This window comes from Salvelinus fontinalis, chromosome 1, assembly GCF_029448725.1.
Source record: "Salvelinus fontinalis isolate EN_2023a chromosome 1, ASM2944872v1, whole genome shotgun sequence".
In the NCBI taxonomy this organism is placed as follows: domain Eukaryota; kingdom Metazoa; phylum Chordata; class Actinopteri; order Salmoniformes; family Salmonidae; genus Salvelinus; species Salvelinus fontinalis.
This window is the reverse complement of record NC_074665.1, coordinates 49,327,523-49,343,113: the sequence shown is the minus strand read 5'-3', so window position 1 is coordinate 49,343,113 and position 15,591 is coordinate 49,327,523. Positions and strand designations below refer to the sequence as shown.

Below are 15,591 nucleotides of genomic sequence, written 5' to 3'. Positions count from 1 at the left end.
AGATGGATGTGCCACATGGTTGATGGTGATAGCGACACTCTGAGGCTGCATTTAAACAGGCAGCCCAATTCTAAAATGTTCCACTAATTGGTATGACCATTCACATCAGATCTTTTCACGTCAGTTATTTTTCATAACTCATCTGATTGGCCAAAAGACCAATAAGTGACAAAAATATCAGAATTGGGCTGCCTGTCTAATCGCATCTTTAACGCAGTGTAATTGGCCATGCCTGTGCGGCATCAATCCAATCACTTTGCTGGCGAGACAGGGACTGAATTGCTCACATAACATGTATCTATGTACTTTCGAAATCACTTGTGAAATATCAAAAGAATGTTTGGTCAACGATTGGGTTGGATTTAATTATTCGGGGATTTAAACCCAGCCTGCAACGTGTGAGTCATAAGGGGCCAATCTATGCCAAGGGTTGACCGCGTGCCTTCATTGTTGAGAGTGTTCATGGTCCAAGAGTGGTTTCGTGTTGAATTTCCTTTCCTATTTCGATACAAAGACAACTTTTGCGATGGATGTTGTGGTCCAGTCATTGGGCGCAGTTGTTGCCTTAATCGCTACTGGTTTGCGCTCTTTCAGCGACTTGTTTTTGACGCAGCCATCGAGGGCCACCCTCAAACATTTAGAGGAGACTGACCTCAAACCATTGACAGGAGGTATGTTTATGAAGTACTTTCTACATGTATTATGTTATCTGACGTATTGCTGTACAATGGATGGCTACAGAATGTATTGGTGACAATTGCAATTATCCGCATAGGACTATCTGAGCTTAAGTAGCCTTGCCTGAACCCGATTTTGACTCAAATCGGGCAGAAAATAGCGTTTTGAATCATGCCAGTTTCCCCTCATGACCTCGACAAGCTACAATATTTAATAAGCCTATTTGAACATACTTTACGGTTGGTTTGTCAGTGCATTTGGTCCTGTTGGCGGTTGACTTATTATACTTTCCTATGGATACCTTGTCTCCCCCATTCCTACCGCCAAAAGGACTAACTGCACGGACAACCGGTAAAGTATGTACAAATATAATTTTATTCAACATTCTCTTGTAGCGTTCTTGAGGTAACTGTCCTGATCGAAATGTTAAGTTATGCCCAACAACGTCGGGTTCCCAGGCAACCCGTGACATGAATTTGCTTAATTTTAACCTTGCAACTTGTTTCCCACTTAGACCGTGAGCCTTTGAAGGCCAAACGTTTATGGGAGAAGTCTGGAGCAGTTGTCGTGGTAGTAAGGCGGCCTGGATGATTTTTGTGCAGAGAGGTATAGTTTGATTCACTGTTTACCTTTGTGCTTGTAAACACTTTATTACAGAATTTATTTGATGTAACACTGAGGTGTGAAGCCTTATTTGCGTATTTATTTCCCAGGGTCTGTTCTGAGTGAATTTGAGGTACAAGTACCATGTTTGCTACTAACATGATTGTTGCATTTGATGGCTTTCATCAAACAGATTTGATTAGTTTAGACTTGTTTTAGATCTTAAGTATAAGATCAATTAGTCAATGTCTGTGCAGACATGGCTATAAAAAACAAACTGTTCTAAAAATCTACCTGCAACAGAGCATGCTGGGAAATGAGACACATCTTTAACTCCTTTTAACGGAAATTAACTCAACAGTCGTAAGAACACAATGTGGTGTTGATTCCACTGACCCAAATAGTACTTCATTTTTGTCACATACACCAGATAGCTGCAGTGAAATGTGGTGTTTTACAGGTTTAGCCATAGTAGTATGGTGCCCTCTGGAGTAAATTAGGGTTAAGTGCTTTGTTCAAGGGCTCGTTGTCAGCTTGGGTATCCGACCCAGCGACCTTTCGGTTACTGGCCCAACGCTCTAACCACTGGCTACCTGCCACCCGCAGGTATTCACCGCAGGTGGTGTCAATTGAAATCCCACTGGTGATAACCCCACTAGAATCAACACTCGGCCATAACTCAAATCTTTTGACCTCAACACTGGGACTTCAACATCATATCAATATAGGCTACTTCATGATTATTTATTCTGCCGGGTTGTGGTCTGATCTAGGCCCTGTCTGTCATTTGGCAATTGGCTTATGTGGTGTAATCTTCCAGGAGGCCGCTGAGCTGTCCTCTCTGAAGCCCCAGCTGGAGGAGCTCGGGGTCCCTCTGTATGCCGTAGTGAAGGAGGACATCGGCACAGAGATCCAGAACTTCAGACCCTACTTCAATGGGGAGATCTTCATGGATGAAAAGGTGCATAGGCTGGAGTTCATGGTCTAATTTACAGGAAATGAATCCTCTTGTCCAATCAGCGCCATAGTGGATCATAGCTCAACTAGTTATGAATGCAACACATGATCTAATATGACATGATTACTGCAATATGAATAGAGCGATTTTGTTGCAACTCCAAAGCCTTCTGTTTTGTGTCACAGAGGTGTTTCTATGGGCCCCGTGAGCGTAAGATGGGTTTGTTGGCGTTCCTCCGTCTGGGCGTGTGGATGAATGGTCTGCGAGCCTTCAAGAAGGGCTTCTTAGGAAATGTGTTTGGAGAAGGCTTTGTGCTGGGTGGGGTGTTCGTCATTGGAGCAGGCCAGCAGGTAGGTTTTTCAGGAGATATTCATTTTGCCATCTCACTGATGCATGGGTCGTAAATTAAGTTGAGGGAAATGCTGGCTAAATGAATCAAATGGCGCTGCCAATATCTTTTCTTCTGCAGGGTGTACTGCTGGAGCACAGGGAGATGGAGTTCGGGGATAAGGTCAACATTCTGGAAGTCCTGAAAGCTGCCAGAAAAGTACAAACTGAACTTGTGTCTTTGGAGAAGAAGTAATGTGCCTTTTGATAGAAACTGAAACAAATTCCACCCAACTTAGGAGGTAGAAAGGGTGCCATGTTCTCTCTGGGATCTGCAGGGGCTTGTCCTGCTGATGTGTAGGTGCTGTGTTGGGCTGTCGGAGTGTGTTTATGATGGTCTGTGTCTAAACTCTGTGGAGGGACCAGACTTGATGCTTTACACTCAAGTCTCCCCATTTGATCGACACACAGCAGACGGGCTACCTGAGGGCCTGAAAGACCTGTTTGACAATAAAGATCTCGTTATGCATCAGTACGTCTGATCTCTTTTCTCTGGCTAGGTTAATGATTCACTTGACACAGGTTTTCACATGTTTCAGTATTTCTCTAATTCAACCGTATTGACTGCTCATGTAGTCAATCTTACTGTTAATCTGACACATGTTTTGGTTACATTGGCAACAACAATTAGTTAGGTTCCAGTGTTTAATGCTGTGCATTTTGTGTCTTGACTTTTTTTTAGGAAGACCTTGGCTAGATCTAGGCACCTTAAAGTCGGTCACTGTATTTATATAATGTAAGGGATGTGATTGGCTGAATCCTCAATCATTCAAATGACCCTCTGGCAGCCTCCTGTTTGTGGGGAGTATAGGGTGTGACATCTGGACTTCACACTGTTGGACAGATGACAAACTGAAGCAGAGGGAGCAACACTGCATGTTCTGTCTATTGTTCTATGTCCTGGGAAATCTACAGCAACAAGTTGGTATTTTGTCTCTTAGGCCTTAAATATGATACTTAATGCATGTGTACTTTCAGAACTAGAGGTAAACAAGTTGACTGACAGTCTATACTTCGACTTTATACAATGTATGACGAATGAAGGTGGACTCACTCCTTGCGCTTCAACTTTTAAGTCTGCCACTTGTACATCAGCTGCCAAACTAATTGTCTCTAAATGCTTAGTGACTGTAGGGTTAATTACTAGTGGTGAACACATGTTTTTGTCCAACTTTGACTCTCTTGGATACAGCAGTGCATTTACATTTTACGTCTTGGGTAATCGGATCATTTTAACATACTGTGAACGCCCAATGTGTGAGCTTGTGATTGACACTGATACTGTGGCTGTCACCCCCCCAAAAGGACCTTGCTCTATTTTGCAACTACCCAAATAACTAAGCAGAAGTGTTTCAGAATTGATTCATCAGGTTTTAATTTTGTTCAATAGCCCTGTCCTGAATCAGGTGGTGTTCTGTGTATGCATGACATTTGCAATGTCACACTAAGTCAAAAGATTATTTGATCTACAGCTTACAAAATGTAGCAGTGAGTGTCCAATTGAGGGGATTGTGATTACAGGCCTTGAGACATTTTCACTGCATCCGTGACCTTTTCTGAGACGATGTGCTTTCATGAGAATACAAATAACGCCTTGTCAGAATAACTGAGTCATTGTTGGGACACAATGTGCCCTTGACTCAACCAGGGCAAAGGCAACACCATGGCTCCTCATAGTTAGGAAATAAAATGTACTGTTGCATAAAAGGGGGAGGGGTCATATAATTCTACCGGAGCAAATCTGGCTCTCATTGGCTTTAAGTATAACACCTTCAACATGAAACAGCTGTTCACTTCCACACTTGATCTGTAAAAACTGTTCAGTCGATCTACAGAAGATACTCTTGGTGTTGGCGGTCTGTTTTGAGACATTCTGTTTCCCCACCCTGAAGTATGAACTTGTACACGCCCATTCATAGATTTCAAAGGAATGGGCTGACAACTATTTACCCCCCCCAACCCATTCCTTTTAAATCCATGAGGATTGAGAAAGTGTATACTAACCACGTTTATATGCACACTATGCTATTTGGGATATTCAAGTACTCATATTTATGCGTTAACTCAAAAACAATCTCGTTTACAATTACGCGAAAAAGTTCTCACGGTTGAGAAACCCCGAAAAGATGCCTGGGATATGCTGATTTTAGACTTAAAAAAGTGAGTCGGCTACTTTCACCCCTAAATTTCTGCTTATTGACGACTTTTGGTAAGCCATTTATCTATTATAGTTAGATGCATGCAGCTTTTCTGTCATAGCCCAACTTGTTGCCCCAGAAGAATAAATACAGTAGTGCTCACCAGAATGTCTTTACATTGGTAGAATGAATGCGTTAATCTACACTGAACAAAAATAGAAACGCAACATGTAACGTGGTGGTCCCATGTTACATGAGCTGAAACATTTTCCATACACACAAAAAGCTTATTTAAGAAAATGTTGCGCACATTTGTTTATATCCCTGTTAGTGAGCATTTTCTCCTTTGCCAACATATGCCACACCAGTCAGGTGGATAGATTATCAAGAAGCTGATTAAACCGCATGATCATTACACAGGTACCCCTTGTGCTGGGGACAATAAAAGACCACTCAAATGTGTGGTTTTGTCACAACACAATGCTTCAGATGTCTCAAGTTTTGAGGGAGTGTGCAAATGGCATGCAGGAATGTCCACCAGAGCTGTTGCCAAATAATTGAATGTTAATTTCTCTACCATAAGTCGCCTCAATGTCGTTTTAAAGAATTTGTCAGTACGTCCAACTGGCCTCACAATCGCAGACCACGCATATGGCGTCATGTGGGCGAGTGGTTTGCTGACGTGAACAGAGTGCCCCATGGTGGCGGTGGGGTTAAGGTATGGGCAGGCATAAAAACAGTGGAGATTGGTCCTGTGCCAAATGTCCAAATGTTATCAGTGCTTTTATTTTGAAGTGAACGTCTAGGGACAACAATGGCTCAGCCGTGAAGTGGTAGGCCACACAAGCTCACAGAACGGGACCTCTTGAGTGCTGAAGCTTGTAGCTTGTAAAAATCGTCAGTCCTCGGTTGGAACACTCACTACCGAGTTTCAAACTGCCTCTGGAAGCAACGTCAGCACAAAAACTGTTTGGTGGGAACGTCATGAAATGGCCGAGCAGCCGCACACAAGCCTAAGATCACCATGCGCAATGTCAGCTGGAGTGGTGTAAAGCTCTCCGCAGCCCGACGGAACGAATCTGGGTTTGGTGGATGCCAGGAGAACGCTATCTGCCCCAATGCACAGTGGCAACTACATTTTGGTGGAGGAGGAATAATGGTCTGGGGTTGTTTTTTATGGTTCGGGCCTTTTAGTTCCAGTGAAGGGAGATCATAACGCTACAGCATACAATGACATTCTAGAGAAGATTCTGTGCTTCCAACTTTGTGGCAACAGTTTGGGGTTTCAGCATGACAATTCCCCTGTGCACAAAGCGAGGTCCATACAGAAATGGTTTGTTGAGATCAGTGTGGAATAACTTGACTGGCCTGCACAGAGCCCTGACCTAAACTCCATCAAACACCTTTGGGATAAATTGGAACACCGACTGTGAGCCAGGCCTAAATGCCCAACATCAGTGCTCGACTTCACTAATGCTGTTGTTGCTGAACGGAAGAAAGTCCCCGCAGAAATGTTCCAACATCTAGTGAAAAGCCTTCCCAGAACAGTGGAGGCTGTTATAGCAGCAAAGGCGGGACCAACTCCATATTAATGCCCATGGCTTTGGAATGAGCTGTTTGACGAGCAGGTGTCTACATACTTTTGATAATTTAGTGTAAGACTTAAGTTTGCTTTGAGTGCATATTTTATGTGTATATAGTTGAAATCGTCTACTGCTTGCATAAGTGTCAAAGATAACACATTACACCCACATTTGCATTTTATCAAGAGATGCTGAAATAAATTAATCATATTGTTCCACTGCTGTTCCTTGAGACAAATTAACAGCAGTATCAATCAATCAAGTTTATTTTATATAGCCCTTCGTACATCAGCTAATGTCTCGAAGTGCTGTACAGAGACCCGGCCTAAAACCCCAAACAGCTAGAATGCAGGTGTAGAAGCACGGTGGCTAGGAAAAACTCCCTAGAAAGGCCAAAACCTAGGAAGAAACCTAGAGAGGAACCAGGCTATGAGGGGTGGCCAGTCCTCTTCTGGCTGTGCCGGGTGGAGATTATAACAGAACTATGCCAAGATGTTCAAAAATGTTCATAAGTGACAAGCATGGTCAAATAATAATCATGAATAATATTCAGTTGGCTTTTCATAGCCGATCATTAAGAGTTGAAAAACAACAGGTCTGGGACAGGTGGCGGTTCCATAACCGCAGGCAGAACAGCAGCAAGGCCAGGCGGACTGGGGACAGCAAGGAGCCACCACGCCCGGCAGTCCCGACGTATGGTCCCAGGGCTCAGGTCCTCCGAGAGAAAGAAAGAGAGAAGGAGAAAATTAGAGAGAGCCAAGATTTTCAAAATGTTCATAAATGACAAGCATGGTCAAATAATAATCAGGAATAAATCTGTTGGCTTTTCATAGCCGATCATTAAGAGTTGAAAACAGCAGGTCTGGGACAGGTAGGGGTTCCGTAACTGCAGGCAGAACCGTTGAAACTGGAATAGCAGCAAGGCCAGGCGGACTGGGGGCAGCAGGGAGTCGTCATGCCCGGTAGTCCTGATGTATGGTCCTAGGGCTCAGGTTCTGAGAGAGAAAGAAAGAGAGAACGAGAGAATTAGAGAAAGCATACTTAAATTCACACAGGACACTGGATAAGACAGGAGAAGTACTCCAGGTATAACCAACTGACCCTAGCCCCCCGACACAAACTACTGCAGCATAAATACTGGAGGCTGAGACAGGAGCGGTCAGGAGACACTGTGGCCCCATCCGAAGATACCCCCGGACAGGGCCAAATAGGAAGGATATAACCCCACCCACTTTGCCAAAGCACAGCCCCCGCACCACTGGAGGGATATCTTCAACCACCAACTTATAATCCTGAGACAAGGCCGAGTATAGCCAACAAAGATCTCCACCACAGCACAAACCAAGGGGGGGCGCCAACCCAGACAGGAAGATCACGTCAGTAACTCAACCCACTCAAGTGACGCACCCCTCCCAGGGACGGCATGAAAGAGCACCAGCAAGCCAGTGACTCAGCCCCTGTAACAGGGTTAGAGGCAGAGAATCCCAGTGGAGAGAGGGGAACCGGCCAGGCAGAGACAGCAAGGGCGGTTCGTTGCTCCAGAGCCTTTCCGTTCACCTTCACACTCCTGGGCCAGACTACACTCAATCATATGACTTACTGAAGAGATAAGTCTTCAGTAAAGACTTAAAGGTTGAGACCGAGTCTGCGTCTCTCACATGGGTAGGCAGACTGTTCCATAAAAATGGAGATCTATAGGAGAAAGCCCTGCCTCCCGCTGTTTGCTTAGAAATTCTAGGGACAATTAGGAGGCCTGCGTCTTGTAACCGTAGCGTACGTATTGGTATGTACGGCAGGACCAACTCGGAAAGATAGGTAGGAGCAAGCCCATGTAACACTTTATAGGTTAACAGTAAAACCTTGAAATCAGCCCTTGCCTTAACAGGAAGCCAGTGTAGGGAAGCTAGCACTGGAGTAATATGATCAAATTTCTTGGTTCTAGTCAGGATTCTAGCAGCCGTATTTAGCACTAACTGAAGTTTATTTAGTGCTTTATCCGGGTAGCCGGAAAGTAGAGCATTGCAGCAGTCTAACCTAGAAGTAACAAATGCATGGATTAATTTTTCTGCATCATTTTTGGACAGAAAATTTCTGATTTTTGCAATGTTACGTAGATGGAAAAAAGCTGTTCTTGAAACAGTCTTGATATGTTCGTCAAAAGAGAGATCAGGGTCAAGAGTAACGCCGAGGTCCTTCACAGTTTTATTTGAGACGACTTTACAACCATCAAGATGAATTGTCAGATTTAACAGAAGATCTCTTTGTTTCTTGGGACCTAGAACAAGCATCTCTGTTTTGTCCGAGTTTAAAAGTAGAAAGTTTTCAGCCATCCACTTCCTTATGTCTGAAACACAGGCTTCTAGCGAGGGCAATTTTGGGGCTTCACCATGTTTCATTGAAATGTACAGCTGTGTGTCATCCGCATAGCAGTGAAAGTTAACATTATGTTTTCGAATAACATCCCCAAGAGGTAAAATATATAGTGAAAACAATAGTGGTCCTAAAACGGAACCTTGAGGAACACCGAAATGCACAGTTGATTTGTCAGAGGACAAACCATTCACAGAGACAAACTGATATCTTTCCGACAGGTAAGATCTAAACCAGGCCAGAACTGGTCCGTGTAGACCAATTTGGGTTTCCAGTCTCTCCAAAAGAATGTGGTGATCGATGGTGTCAAAGGCAGCACTAAGGTCTAGTAGCACGAGGACAGATGCAGAGCCTCGGTCTGACGCCACCAAAAGGTCCTTTACCACCTTCACAAGTGCAGTCTCAGTGCTATGATGGGGTCTAAAACCAGACTGAAGCATTTCGTATACATTGTTTGTCTTCAGAAAGGCAGTGAGTTGCTGCGCAACAGCTTTTTCAAAAAAATTTGAGAGGAATGGAAGCTTCGATATAGGCCGATAGTTTTTTATATTTTCCGGGTCAAGGTTTGGCTTTTTCAAGAGAGGCTTTATCACTGCCACTTTTAGTGAGTTTGGTACACATCCGGTGGATAGAGAGCTGTTTATTATGTTCAACATAGGAGGGCCAAGCACAGGAAGCAGCTCTTTCAGCAGTTTAGTAGAAATAGGATCCAGTATGCAGCTTGAAGGTTTAGAGGCCATGATTATTTTCATCATTGTGTCAAGAGATATAGTACTAACCACCTCAAGCTGAACCTCGGCAAGACGGAGCTGCTCTTCCTCCCGGGGAAGGACTGCCCGTTCCATGATCTCGCCATCACGGTTGACAACTCCATTGTGTCCTCCTCCCAGAGTGCTAAGAACCTTGGCGTGATCCTGGACAACACCCTGTCGTTCTCAACTAACATCAAGGCGGTGACCCGTTCCTGTAGGTTCATGCTCTACAACATTCGCAGAGTACGACCCTGCCTCACGCAGGAAGCGGCGCAGGTCCTAATCCAGGCACTTGTCATCTCCCGTCTGGATTACTGCAACTCGCTGTTGGCTGGGCTCCCTGCCTGTGCCATTAAACCCCTACAACTCATTCAGAACGCCGCAGCCCGTCTGGTGTTCAACTTTCCCAAGTTCTCTCACGTCACCCCGCTCCTCCGCTCTCTCCACTGGCTTCCAGTTGAAGCTCGCATCCGCTACAAGACCATGGTGCTTGCCTACGGAGCTGTGAGGGGAACGGCACCTCCGTACCTTCAGGCTCTGATCAGGCCCTACACCCAAACAAGGGCACTGCGTTCATCCACCTCTGGCCTGCTCGCCTCCCTACCTCTGAGGAAGTACAGTTCCCGCTCAGCCCAGTCAAAACTGTTCGCTGCTCTGGCACCCCAATGGTGGAACAAACTCCCTCACGACGCCAGGTCAGCGGAGTCAATCACCACCTTCCGGAGACACCTGAAACCCCACCTCTTTAAGGAATACCTAGGATAGGATAAAGTAATCCTTCTAACCCCCCCCCCCCTTAAAAGAGTTAGATGCACTATTGTAAAGTGGTTGTTCCACTGGATATCATAAGGTGAATGCACCAATTTGTAAGTCGCTCTGGATAAGAGCGTCTGCTAAATGACTTAAATGTAAATGTAAATGTACTAAAACACTTAAGTGTCTCTCCCGATCCCAGGCCTTGGCAGAGCTGTGCAGATCCAGGACAGCTAAGCCCTGGAGGAATACGCAGATTCAAAGAGGAGTCCGTAATTTGCTTTCTAATGGTCATGATCTTTTCCTCAAAGAAGTTCATGAATTTATTACTGCTGAAGTGAAAGCCATCCTCTCTTGGGGAATGCTGCTTTTTAGTTAGCTTTGCAACAGTATCAAAAAGAAATTTTGGATTGTTCTTATTTTCCTCGATTAAGTTGGAAAAGTAGGATGATCGAGCAGCAGTGAGGGCTCTTCGGTACTGCACGGTCCTGTCTTTCCAAGCTAGTCGGAAGACTTCCAGTTTGGTGTGGCGCCATTTCCGTTCCAATTTCCTGGAAGCTTGCTTCAAAGCTCGGGTATTTTCTGTATACCAGGGAGCTAGTTTCTTATGACAAATGTTTTTCGTTTTTAGGGGTGCAACTGCATCTAGGGTATTGCGCAAGGTTAAATTGAGTTCCTCAGTTAAGTGGTTAACTGATTTTTGTCCTCCGACGTCCTATCATTTTACTGCAAGAAATGCATAAGTCTGCAGGAGTTTATATTATATCACACTACATGTGAGAGGTTATAGACCTACAGTCAGTGTCCAGATTTCAGTTACTATTATATTTAACCCTTATGAACTTAAATAAGGAATATTCTGTTTATTCATGGATACAGGGATACTTGTGAACGGGATATCAAAGGTGCATGTAAACAGCTTATCCCGAATAAGACCTTAAGCGGGATATGAGCTACTAGCCGGTATACTGTGTGCATGTAAATGTGGTCAATGACAAGGCAGAGAAAATGAATAGGGCTTTGGGCACAGTGCAGTCAAAAACAATATTTTTCTCTGTTTTGGCTTTCCATTGTGACATCACCATGAAGTCAATTAGTTAATAGATCAATAAGAAAGAGTTCCAAACCTCTCTGCCAACAACAGCAACTTTTCTGTTTTCCCCTCTCACTCAGACCACTTCCAGACAGTCCTAGCAAGATTCTTGCGTGAGAAATTTCCCTTTGCTAAGAAGCTTTTTCTGTTTTCAATTAAAATGGTAAAAAAAAAAAAAATCACAGTAAGCTACTTTAATTGTTACCCAGAAATGATTTGATGTTAAGATAATAACGTCTGCATTGGACCTTTTTAAAATCAGTTGTCTGTCCCTGCAGTGCTATCTTTCCTCCTGGAGGGGGAGCCCCTGTCCCTCAGTGTATGGTCTGTGGGCCTCGGGGTGCTGGTTGCCTGGCTGGCTGGCCTTATCTTGGCCAACACTGACCTGTTCCTGACCAAGTCAGCCCCGTCCACTCTGGATCACTTGGAGAACATGGAGCTCAAATCAACACCCGCAGCCGGTGAGACCAAAACAAAAGCTTTACTGATTAACTTTCATCAGCTGATTTAGCTTTCAATGGAAAAGCACTTCTAGAATAATCTCCCAGCAGTGGAGTGGTCTTTGATTCAGTGCCAGTGTTAATTTAAATATGTAACGTATACACCTGAAAGCTTCTTACTATTGTGTGCAATATTGTTGGTTGTGTCTCTGCAGATAAGACTGTTAAAGCCAGGAGTCTGTGGGAAAAGACTGGTGCGGTACTCATGGCTGTGAGGCGCCCCGGATGATCCTTATGCAGAGAGGTACAGTATATTTGTAGGGGTATGAGCGTGTATGCATGCTGTATATATGTGGCTGTGTATACTCATGGAATTGTGCACATATACTCATTCTCCAGGAGGCCTCTGAGCTGTCCTCTCTGAAGCCCCAGCTGGAGGAGCTTGGGGTCCCTCTGTATGCCGTAGTGAAGGAGGACATCGGCACAGAGATCCAGAACTTCAGACCCTACTTCAATGGGGAGATTTTTGTGGATGAGAAGGTCAGTTATATTCGCTGTACTTTTCTCCAATCAGGTAATGTGAGAAAGACTAATGATAGGAAGTTGTCTTTTACAGCAATGTTTCTATGGTCCCAAGCCGAGGAGGATGGGACTGGGTCTTGGTCTAGCTCGTCTGGGGGTGTGGCAGAACCTCCTTCGAGCCAGGAAGAAGGGTTACCAGGGTAACACGAAGGGGGAGGGCTTCATCCTCGGTGGTGTTTATGTGATTGGAGCAGGGAAACAGGTAAGTTACTCATTTCCTCTACTGGTTTCATCATATGAGTTTACATTTGTTTTTAGTGAATCATATATATTTTAAATGTTGTGTGTAATTCTGAAGGGTATTCTGCTGGAGCACCGGGAGAAGGAGTTTGGGGACAAAGCTGACCGTCCCTCTGTCCTGCAGGCGGCAAAGAAGATCAAGAAGGGGAAATAGATTGGATATTGAAAGATGGCTGTGAAGTCAAGGCCTCACAAGTAGTGTACATGTACTGTATGTCACAAACTAATTTGACATATTATTGTATACTGAACAAAAATATAAATGCAACATTCAACAATTTCAAAGATTTAACTGAGTTACAGTTCATATGAGGAAATCATTCAATTTAAATACATTCATTAGGCACTAATCTGTGGACTGGGAATATCACATGACTGGGAATACGATATGCATATGTTGGTCACAGATACAGTACCAGTCAAAAGTTTGGACACCTACTTATTCAAGGGTTTTTCTTTATTTTTACTATTTTATTTATTATGGAATAATAGTGAATACATCAAAACTAGGAAATAACACATATTGAATCATGTAGTAACCAAAAAAGTGTTAAAAAAATAAAAATAGATTTTAAATGTTTGATTCTTCAAAGTAGCCGCCCTTTGCCTTGATGACAGCTTTGCACACTCTTGGCATTCTCTCAACCAGCTTCATGAGGATGCATCTGGAATGCATTTCAATGAACAGGTGTGCCTTGTTAAAAGTTAATTTGTGGAATGTGTTTCCTTAATGTGTGTGAGCCAATCAGTTATGTTGTGACATGGTAGGGGTGGTATACAGACGATAGCCCTATTTGGTTAAAGACCAAGTCCATATTATGACAAGAACAGCTCAAATAAGTAAAGAGAAACAACAGCCCATCATTACTTTAAGACATGAAGGTCAGTCAATCAAGAACGTTTAAAATTTCTTCAGGTGCAGTCGCAAAACCCATCAAGCGCTATGATGAAACTGGCTCTAATGAGGAATGCCACAGGAAAGGAAGACCCAGCGTTACCTCTGCCGCAGAGGATAAGTTCATTAGAGTTACCAGCCTCAGAAATTACAGCCCAAGTAAATGCTTTACAGAGTTCAAGTAACAGACACATCTTAACATCAACTGTACAGAGAAGACTGCGTGAATCAGGCCTTCATGGTCAAATAGCTGCAAAGAAACCACTACTAAGGACACCAATAAGAAGAAGAGACTTGTTTGGGCTAAGAAACACGATCAATGGACGGTAGACCGGTGGAAATTTGTCCTTTGGTCTGATGAGTCCAAATGTTAGATTTTTGGTTCCAACCTCTGTGTCTTTGTGAGCGGATGACCTCCACAAGTGTGGTTCCCACCGTGAAGCATGGAGGAGGAGGTGTGATGGTGATTTGCTGGTGACACTGTGATTTATTTAGAATTCAAGACACACTTAACCAGCATGGCTACCACAGCATTCTGCAGCGATTCACCATCCCATCTGGTTTGCGCTCATTGGGACTATCATTTGTTTTTCAACAGGACAATGACACAACACCTCCAGGCTGTGTAAGGGCTATTTGACCAAGAAAGAAAGTGATGGAGTGCTGCATCAGATGACCTGGCCTCCACAACTACCCGATCTCAACCCAATTGAGATGGTTTGGGATGAGTTGGACTACAGAGTGAAGGAAAACCAGCCAACAAGTGCCTAGCATATGTGGGAACTCCTTCAAGACTGTTGGAAAAGCATTCCAGGTGAAGCTGGTTGAGAGAATGCCAAGCGTGTGCAAAGCTGTCATCAAGGCAAAGGGTGGCTACTTTGAAGAATCTAATATTTTATATTTTGATTTGTTTAACACTTTTTTGGTTACTACATGATTCAATATGTGTTATTTCATAGTTTTGATGTATTCACTATTATTCTACAATGTAGAAAATAGTAAAAGTAAAGAAAAACCTTTGAATGAGTAGGTGTGTCCAAACTTTTGACTGGTACTGTACCTTTAAAAAAATGGGCCTCATGATGGCAACAGGATCTTGTCAGGGTATTTTTGTGCGTTCAAATTGCCATCGATAAAATGCAATTGTGTTCGTTGTTCCTAGTTTATGCCTGCCCATACCATAACCCCACTGCCATCCTGGGGCAGTCTGTTCACAACGTTGACATCAGCAAATCGCTCACCCACACAATGCCATGCACATGGTCTGTGGTTGTGAGGCTGGTTGGACGTACTGCCAAATTCTCTAAAACGATGTTGGAGGCGACTTATGGTAGAGAAATTAACATTCAATTCTCTGGCAATCGCTCTGGTGGGCATTCCTGCAGTCAGCATGCTAATTGCATACTCCCTCAAAACTTGAGTCATCTGTGCCATTGTGTTGTGACAAAACTAAACATTTTAGTGGCCTGTTATTGTCCCCAGCACAAGGTGAACCTGTGTGATGATGATGCTATTTAATCAGCTTCTTGATATGCCACACCTGTCAGGTGACGGATTATCTTGGCAAATGATACATGCTCACTAACAGGGATGTAAACAACGTTGTGCACAAAATTTGAGAGCAATAAGCTTTTTGTGCATATGGAACATTTCTGGGATCTTTTATTTCAGCTCATGAAACATGGGACCAACACTTTACATGATGCGTAAAAAATGTTGTTCAGTGTATGTATGGTAGGCAAAGCAAAGACTTCAACAATATACAGAAGCTAAGATTCGTATACAAAGAAAACACAAATGAAGTATATAGATCTATTTTGACCTCAGTGTTCAGTAAGGGTGTGTTGCACAAGTCATTTCGCTATGTTGGATATGTCTTCTAACAATGCTGAAGGTGTTGTAGGTCTGTGAGTGTGTTAATGATGGTCTGGGTCTAAACTGTTGAGGGACCAGAGCTGATGCATGACACCCAGTTCCACCACTACAACCAGCTCATACCAGATAGGCTGATAAAATTGTGTTGAATTGTACTGTATACCCTTACGGACAATAAACTGAGCCTTTTGTTTCCACTGGAGTATCATTTAGGCAATGTAAAAAAAAAAAAAGAACAATGGGG

At 43.6% G+C, this 15,591-nt stretch overlaps 2 pseudogenes; both read left to right on the top strand.

Annotated features, from left to right (window-relative positions):
• Positions 1–292: 292 nt before the first annotated feature.
• Positions 293–3,098, top strand: LOC129856946 (peroxiredoxin-like 2A; annotated as a pseudogene).
• Positions 3,099–3,438: 340 nt separating this feature from the next.
• On the top strand, positions 3,439–15,542 carry LOC129856939 (peroxiredoxin-like 2A; annotated as a pseudogene).
• The last annotated feature ends 49 nt before the right edge of the window (positions 15,543–15,591 follow it).